Source organism: Sapajus apella, unplaced genomic scaffold (genome assembly GCF_009761245.1).
Source record: "Sapajus apella isolate SASKATOON/1434 unplaced genomic scaffold, GSC_monkey_1.0 scaffold2, whole genome shotgun sequence".
Classification (NCBI taxonomy): domain Eukaryota; kingdom Metazoa; phylum Chordata; class Mammalia; order Primates; family Cebidae; genus Sapajus; species Sapajus apella.
This window is the reverse complement of record NW_022436942.1, coordinates 79,131,196-79,140,256: the sequence shown is the minus strand read 5'-3', so window position 1 is coordinate 79,140,256 and position 9,061 is coordinate 79,131,196. Positions and strand designations below refer to the sequence as shown.

The window sequence follows — 9,061 nt, the reverse complement described above, 5'->3', positions numbered from 1 at the left end:
ATTCTCCTGCCTCAGCCTCCTGAGTAGCTGGGACTACAGGCATGTGCCACTATGCCTAGCTAATTTTTTTTTGCATTTTTAGTAGAGACGAGGTTTCACTATTTTGGCCAGGCCAATCTCAAACTCCTGACTTCAGGGGATTTGCCTGCCTGGGCCTCCCAAAGTGCGGGGATTACAGGCGTGAGCCACTGTGCCTGGCCAGAAATGTAATTGATTTTTAAAGACCTGATCTTGTATCCTACAGTCTGATTTTGGTAAACTCACTTATGACTTCTAGTAACTTTTTGTGTGGGTTACTTACCATTTTGTACATATGTGATTATATAATCTGCAAATAAAGGTAATTTTACTTACTCCTTTTTAATCTCTTGCCTTTTGTTTCTTTTGCTTGTCTCATTGCACTGATGAGGTCCTCCAGTATGATGCTATCAGTGAGAAGAGTGGATATCTCAGCCATGCTGATCTTAGGTGGAAGGATTGAGCCTTCCGTCACTGTATGTGGTCTGGATTTTTTCTAGATGCCTTTGTAAAGATCAAGACATTGCCTTTTATTTTTAGTTTGCCATGAGATTTTATCACAAATGGGTGTTGGATTTTGTCAAATGCTTTTTCAGCATCTCTATTGAAATAATCATATGGTTTTGTTGTTGTTGTTTGTTTTTCTGTTTTTGACTCAAAGTTCTGCTGAAAATCATATGGTTTTAAATATTAATACCATGAATTACACTGATTGATTTTCAAATGTTAAACCAGCCTGGCATTCCTGAAGTCTTAATGTGTTATGCTTTTTCTATGTGGCACGGTTTGGTTTGCTAACATTTTACAGATTTTCACATCTCTATTCATGAGATACATTGGTCTGTGATTTTTTTTATGTCTTTGGTTTTGGTATCAGAGTAATGCTGGCCTTACAGAATGAGTTGGGAAGTGTTTTCTCTCCTCTTCTGGAAGATTGTGTAGAATTGTTACTTCTTTCTTTAAATGGTTGGTGGATTACCAGTGAAGCAATCTGGGCTTAGAATTTTCTTTATGGGAGGATTTTAAGCTACCATTTCAATTTTGTTACCAGATATTGGCCTAGTTAAGCTATAAATTGATTTAGGGTTTATAGTATGTATCTTCGTTTATGTTGAAATTGGTAATTTGTCTCTTTCCATTTCATCTAGGTAGTCTTAATTTGTTTGTATGAGTTTGTAATTTTTTTACCACCTTTTAAATGGTTTGTAACATCTGTTGTGATGTTCCTTCTTTCATTTCTGATATTAGTAATTTGTACCTCTCTGTTTCTCCTGATCAGTTCAGCTAGATGAGTTTGTTTTTGGAGAATTGCTTTTAGTTTTCCTGCTTATTCTCTAGTGTTTTTCTATTTTATTCATGTCTGCATTCATATTTATTATGTCCTCCTTTCTTTGCATTTAATTTGTTTCCTTTTTTGTGTGTGTTTCTCAAGATAGAAGCTTAGATCGTGAATTTGAAAACTTTCTTCTTTTCCAGTGTAAGTATTGAAAGTTACACATTTCCCTCTAAGCACTTCTTTAGCCGCATACCATAAATTTTGGTCTGTTTGATTTTCATTCACGTCAAAATATTTTACAATTTCCCTTATTGTTTCCTTTGACCCACGAGTTATTTAGAAGTGTTTTTTTCTCCTATGAATTTCTGGTTTAATTCTCCTGTAGAGAACATGCTTGTATTATTTCAGTCTTTTTAAATAGAGGGATAGGGGTTTGTGGTTTTGGTGGTCCAGAATATGGTCCATGTTGGTGAATGTTTTAAGTACACTTGAAAATAATGTATATTTTGCTGTTACTGGGTGAAATATTGTGTAAGTATCTATTAAGCCAAGTTGGTCAGTAGTTCTTGGTGATTTTGGTGGGGGGGTCTCTTTGTTTTGCCAGTCACTAAGAAAGATGTGTTGACCTTTCCAACTTGAATTGCTTGTTTCTCCTTTCAGTTCTGTGAGTGTTGAAGCTCAGCTGTCGGGGAATACATATTTGGGATTGTTATGTTCTTTTGAGGAATGGACCCCTCTATCATTTTGTAATATCCCTCCTGATATTCCTTATCCTAAAGTCTACTCTGTTGATACTTAACACCACTCCGGCTTACCTGTATGGTATATGTATTTTCTCCATCCTTTTAATCTGTATGTTTGTTTATTTATTTTAGATGGAGTTTCACTGTGTAGCCCAGGCTGGAGTGCAGTGGCGCGATCTCGTCTCACTGCAACCTCCGCCTCCTGGGTCCCGGTTCAAGCAATTCTCCTAACCAGCCTCCCGAGTAGCTGGGATTCCAGGCATGAGCCACCATGCCCAGCTAATTTTTGTATTTTTTAGTAGAGACAGGGTTTCACCATGTTGGCCAGTCTGGTCTTGAATTCGTGAGCCACCGTGCCCAGCCTGTATCTATGTTTCTTATACATAGCATGTGGCTGGATCTTGCTTTTTTGTCTAGTTTGACAATCTTTGCCTTTTAGAGTAGGTTATATTGTAATTTACCTTTGATGTAATTATTGATATGCTTGTGTTAAAAATTTTTTCCTTGGAATTTTTTTCATCTTTTTTTCCTTCCTTTTCCATGTTTTCCTGCCTTTTTAAAACATTGAGTATTTTCATGATTCCATTTTATCTCTGTTCTTTTTTTTTTTTTTTTTTAAGATGGGATTTCACCATGTTGGTCAGGCTAGTCTTGAACTCCCGACCTCAGGTGATCCACCTGCCTTGGTCTCCAAAGTGCTTGGATTACAGGTGTGAGCCACTACGCCTGGCCTCTTTTTTTTTTTTGAGATGGAGTCTCACTCTATCACCCAGGCGAGAGGGCGGTGGCACAGTCTGGACTCACTGCAGCCTCCACCTCCCAGGTTTAAACAGTTCTCCACCTCAGCCTCCCTAGTAGTTGGGATTACAGGGGCTGCCACCATGCTGGGTTAATGTTTTGCATTTTTAGTAGAGGCAGGGTTTCACCATGTTGACTAGACTGGTCTATTCTTGATTTACTAGCTTCACATCCTTGTTTTATATTTTTAGTGGTTGATATAGGTTGTATAGTATACATCGTTATCACCATCTGTTGAAATAATGTTACACCATTTCACCTGTAACTTAAGCATAATTTAAAATTTTTCTATTTTATTTTATTTTTCTGTTTTAGTTACTTTTTTTTTTTTTTTTGGATGGAGTTTCACTCTGTCACCCAGGCTAGAGTACAGTGACACAATCTCGGATCACTGCAACCTCTGCCTCCAAGGTTCAAGCCATTCTCCTGTCTCAGCCTCCCAAGTAGCCGGGATTACAGGCACACGCTGCCATGGCTGGCTAATTTTTTGTATTTTAGTAGAGATGGGATTTCACTGTGTTGCCCAGGCTGGTCTCAAACTCCTGAGCTCAGGCAATTCACTCGTCTCGGCCTCCCAAAGTGCTAGGATTATATAGCTACTGCGCCCGGCCTGTTCTAGTTATTTTCATGGCATAAAAGCCCACCAGTAAATTAGTGCCTTAAAACAACACTATTGCCAACTTATTCTGTGGGTTAGGTATTTGGATAGGACACAGCGGAGATGGTCTGTCTCTGCTTTATGATGTCTGTGTCCTCTGCTGAGGCAGCTCAAGACTAGGGGCTGGGATTATCTGAAGGTTTACCCACTTGCATGTTAAGCAGTTGATGCTGGCTGAGACCTTAGCTTTGTCTGTTGGCTGGAGTCTGTGCACATGACCTTTTCTTGTGGCCTAATTTTTTTTTTTTTTTTTAAACAGTCTTGCTCTGTTGCCAGGCTGGAGTGGAGTGGCACAATCTTGGCTCACCACAACCCCTGCCTCCTGGATTCAAGCAATACGCCTGCCTCAGCCTCCTTAGTAGCTGGGACTGTAGGCGTACGCTACCATGCCCAGCTAATTTTTCTATTTTTAGTAGAGACAGGGTTCACCATGTTGGCCAGGATGGTCTCGATCTCTTGACCTCATGATCCTCCTGCCTCGGCCTCCCAAAGTGCTGGGATTACAGGCAAGAGCCACTGCACCCGGCTGGCTTAAATTTCTTACAGTCTGGTAGTTGAATTCTAAAGGCAAGTGTCCCAAGAGAAGAGAGCCAGATAGAAGCATATTGGCTTTTGTGACCTTGCCTTGACTAGTGTCACTTCTGCTGTATTTTTTAGGTGGAGGCAGTTACAGAGGTTTGCCTTAATTCAGAGAGTATGTGCATAACCATCTCCTATCCCACCAACACACACACACACACACACACGCACGCACGCACGCACGCAGGCACGCACGCACGCACGCTTTCCCTCCCTTCCTTACTCCGTCTGATATCCCAACTCATATGCTCTGCTTTCAATGTTATATCCATAAGCAGGGCATGTGGGCTGGGATAGGACACAGTCTTTGGAAAATACAGTCTACCACACTGCTGTCGTTTTGCTGCTAGTAGGCATTTTAATTCTTTTGATGTTATGTTACACAACACATTATTTTTGTTTGAAACATGTCTTTTACATTTACTCACTTATTTATCATTTCTTTCACTCTTCATTTCTTTTTATAGATCCACTTTCCATCTGGTATTTTTCTTTTGTGTGAAGAAATTTCTTTAACATTAGTTGTAGTAGGGTTCTGCTGATAATTATCTCAGCTTTTATTGGTTTAAAGTATTTTGTCTCCATATTTGAAAACTATATATCACTGGGTATAGAAGTTTATATTGACTTTTTTTTTTTTTCCTCAGTAAAGATCTTCTATTTTCTTCTTGCTGCATGATTTCTGATTTCATCTTTATTTTTGTTTCTCTGTGAATAGTGTGGCCTTTTCCTTCTGGATGCATGAGGTTTTTTGTTTTACCACTGATTTTTAGCACTTTGGTTATAATGTGCCTTGATGTGTTTTTTGTTTGTTTGTTTGTTTTGTGACAGAATCTCACTCTGTTGCCCAAGCTGGAGTGCAGTGCTGTGATCTTGGCCCACTGCAACCTCCACCTCCTGGGTTCAAGCAGTTCTCCTGCCCCAGCCTCCCGAATAGCTGGGACTACAGGCGGGTGCCACCACGCCCATCTAATTTCTGTATTTTTTTTTTTTTTTTTGAGACGGAGTTTTGCTCTTGTTACCCAGGCTGGAGTGCAATGGCGCGATCTCGGCTCACTGCAACCTCCGCCTCCCGGGTTCAGGCAGTTCTCCTGCCCCAGCCTCCTGAGTCGCTGGGATTACAGGCACGCGCCACCATGCCCAGCTAATGTTTTGTATTTTTAGTAGAGACGGGGTTTCACCATGTTGACCAGGATGGTCTCGATCTCTTGACCTCGTGATCCACCCGCCTCGGCCTCCCACAGTGCTGGGATTACAGGCTTGAGCCACCGCGCCCGGCCTTAATTTCTGTATTTTTAATAGAGTTGGGGTTTCACCATGTTGGCCAGAATGGTCTTGATCTCTTGACCTTGTGATCTGCCTGCCTCCACCTCCCAAAGTGCTAGGATTACAGGCATGAGCCACTGCACCCAGCTGATGTGGTTTTATTTATGTTTCTTTTGTTTGGGGCTTTTTGAGTTTCTTGGATCTGTGAATTTATAGTTTTCATCATATGTATAAAATTTGCAGCCATTATTTCTTCAAATTTTTTTTCCGCTTTCCCTTTTGCCCTTCCTGTATTCTTGTTCAGCTGTGTTAGACCACTGGATCGTGTCCCACAGGTTACTGAGGCTCTGATATGTTATTGTTTTTATTTTATTTTTATAAATTGTTTGTTTTGACACGAAGTCTCACTCTGTCACCAGGCTGGAGTGCAGTGGTGCGATCTTGGCTCACTGCAACCTACACCTCCTGGGTTCAAGAGATTCTCCTGCCTCAGCGTGCTGAGTAGCTGGGACTACAGGTGTGTGCCACCACACCCGACTAATTTTTATATTTTTAATAGAGACGGGGTTTCATCGTGTTGGCCAAGATGGTCTCGATTTCTTGAACTTGTGATCCCCCACCTTGGCCTCCCAAAGTGTTGAGATTACAGACGTGAGCCACTGTGGTCAGTCAAGTGAAGCTGTGTTAATATTTTTTCAGTCTTTTCATTGTGGGTACTTTTTATTTTTCTTTTGGAGACAGAGTCTAGCTCTGTCGCCAGGCTGGAGTGCAGTGGTCCGATCTCAGCTCACTGCAACCCACACCTCCTGGGTTCAAGTGATTCTCCTATCTCAGCCTCCCAGGTAGCTGGGACTACAGATGTGCACCACCATGCAAAGCTAATTTTTGTATTTTTGGTAGAGACAGGGTATCATCATGTTGACCAGGATGGTCTCGATCTCTTGACCTCATCATCTATCCACTGCGGCCTCCCAAAGTGCTGGGATTACAGGCATGAGCCACTGTGCCCGGCCCACTGTGGGTACTTTTTATTGCTGCATCTTCAAGTTAAGCCATCTTACCTTCTGCAAGGTCTCATCTGCTGTTATTCTCAGCCAATGTGTTTTTAATTTGAGATACTGTACTTTAAAAATCTTTACAATTTCCATTTTGGTCAGAAAAACTATTTCCTTTCCACATCACATTCATATGAACTACATATTGTTTGTTTTAACATCCTTGTATTCTAATTTCATTATTTCTATCATTTACAGATTTATTTCAATTAGTTTTCATCCTGACATGGGTCATCTTTTTCACTTCCTTGTATGCTTGGACATTGTGAATTTTATATTTTATATTGCTGGACACTGGATTTGCTATATTCCTCTAAAGACTGTCAGATAGTATTTGGTCACACAGTTAAGTAATGTTTGGATCAGTTCGATCCTTGCGAAGCTTACTTATAAGGTTTTTGTGGCTAGTCATAGCAATCTTTATCTTTGGACTAATTTAGCCCCCTCACCCCCACCCCGCAAGGTGTTGATCCTTCTAGGGACCCTGTGGTTTTTTCATGGTCAGCGTAACAAGCGGTATGGGAGCTCTGGGAAGTGTTGGGCTTATTGCTTTCCCATAGATTGTTCCTTGACCTTGGGGAGACTTTCTCTCAAGCACTTGCAAATCTGAGAGGAAAGGGAACCCTTCTGCCAGACCTCCAGAGCTCTCTGCACGCAGCTCCAGCTTCTCTAGTACTGTGTCCTGCAAATTCTAGCTGCCTCAGCTTCCCCTAGCTCTATTAGCTCCTCAGTTCACTGAGACCCTTGTATTTTGTTTCAGTGTTCTTTCCTTGAAGTGAAGGCTGGGAGTTGTCACCAGGCTGTAAGTTTGGTAAAGTTTACCTTTTGTTTCCTTTCCTTGGCGGAGGATCACAGCCTTGTGCTACTTCTTGCCCAGTGTCTAAAAACTGTTATTTCATGTATGTTGTCTGGTTTTCTAGCTGTTTATAGTGAGAGGACAGTTGTCATAGCAGTTACAACTTCACATTCTGAGTTGAGAGTCCTCCTGTTTAAATTTTATTAATACAGTCAGCCCTCTGTATCTGTGGGGCCCGCATCATTGGATTCATCTAACTAATTCTGATTCAACCTTGGATCAGAATATTTGGAAAAGAAAATAATAACAATACAATGATAAAACAACACATGTTCTTTAAAATATGGCCTGACAACAACAGGTTGAGCATCCCTAATCCAGAAATCTGAAATGCTCTAAATTCTGAAACTTTTTGAGTGCCATGATGCTCAAAGGACATACTTATTTGAGCATTTCTGATTTTCAACTTAGGGATGTTGAACCAGTAAATATGTGATACAAATATCCCAAAATCTGAAAAACCCCAAATCCAAAAACACTTCTGGTCTCAAGCATTTCAGGTAAGGATTATTCAACTATATTTATGTGGCATTTACATTATATTAGGTATTACAAGTAATGTAGAGGCAATTTAAGTGTAGAGAAGGATGTGTGTAGGTTATATATAAATACTATGCCTTCCCCCAACAGAATTTCGCTCTTGTCACCCATGCTGGAGTGCAGTGGTGTGATCTCGGTTTGCTGCAGCTCCACCTCCTGGGTCCAAGTGATTCCCCTGCCTTAGCTTCCCAAGTAGCTGGGCTTACAGGTGTGTGCCATCACACCCAGCTAATTTTTGTATTTTTAGTAGAGATGAGGTTTTACCATGTTGGCCAGGCTGGTCTTGAACTTCTGACTTTAGGTGGTCTACCCACCTCAACCTCCCAAAGTGCTGGGATTACAGGTGTGAGCCACTGTGTCCAGCCATTTTATATAAAGGACTTGAGCATATATGGATTTTGTTATCTGAGGGGGATCCTTGGTATCACTCATGGATACCAAGGAATGATTCAGCCTTCAGTGATTTATTAGTTTCATTTGCCAACAGATTTTATGTCAGTTCTGCTTTCTAATTTACCAGCTTTTTACTTTTTACTCTTTTTTGAAAACTTTGGTAAAGTGTATATATAACATAAAATTTACCATTTTAATCTTTTTTTTTTTTTTTTTTTTTGGAAAAAGGTTTTCGCTCTTGTTAACCAGGCTGGAGTGCAATGGCACGATCTCGGCTCACCGCAACCTCCGCCTCCCGGGTTCAGGCAATTCTCCTGCCTCAGCCTCCTGAGTAGCTGGGATTACAGGCATGCGCCACCATGCCCAGCTAATTTTTTGTATTTTTAGTAGAGACGGGGTTTCACCATGTTGACCAGGATGGTCTCGATCTCTTGACCTCGTGATCTACCCGCCTCGGCCTCCCACAGTGCTGGGATTACAGGCTTGAGCCACCGCGCCCGGCCTATCATTTTTAAATGTACCATTCTGTGGTATTACGTACATTCACAGTGCTGTGCAGTCATTATCACTGTTTACCTCCAGAACTTTTTCATCTTCTTAAACTGAAACTGCATACTTATTATACAACAGTCCCCATTGTCCTCTCCCCCAGCCACCATTCCACCGTCTATGAACTTGACTGCTCTAGGTGTGTCACATGAATGGAATTCTACATTTGTCCTTTTGTGACTGGCGTACTTCACTTAGCATGTCTTCAAGGTTCATCCCTGTTGTAGCATGTATAAGAATTTCAGAATTAGCTTTTTTTTAAAGGCTGAATAATATTTGAATGTATAGATAGGCCACTTTTTTTTTTTTTTTTTTTTTTTTTTTTTTTTT

General features: G+C 41.0%; 1 protein-coding gene and 1 long non-coding RNA gene across 3 annotated transcripts in view; one reads left to right on the top strand and one right to left on the bottom strand.

Moving 5' to 3' along the window:
* The window catches only part of SPPL3 (signal peptide peptidase like 3), a 155,080-nt gene that overhangs the window by 39,142 nt on the left and 106,877 nt on the right, over nt 1-9,061 (top strand). The window lies entirely within an intron of this gene.
* LOC116525825 lies at nt 3,435-6,624 on the bottom strand. Its single transcript, XR_004257839.1, has 3 exons — nt 6,536-6,624; nt 5,654-5,655; nt 3,435-3,445 (listed from the first exon to the last, which is right to left on the bottom strand). It is a non-coding gene; the product is annotated as an uncharacterized LOC116525825 (long non-coding RNA).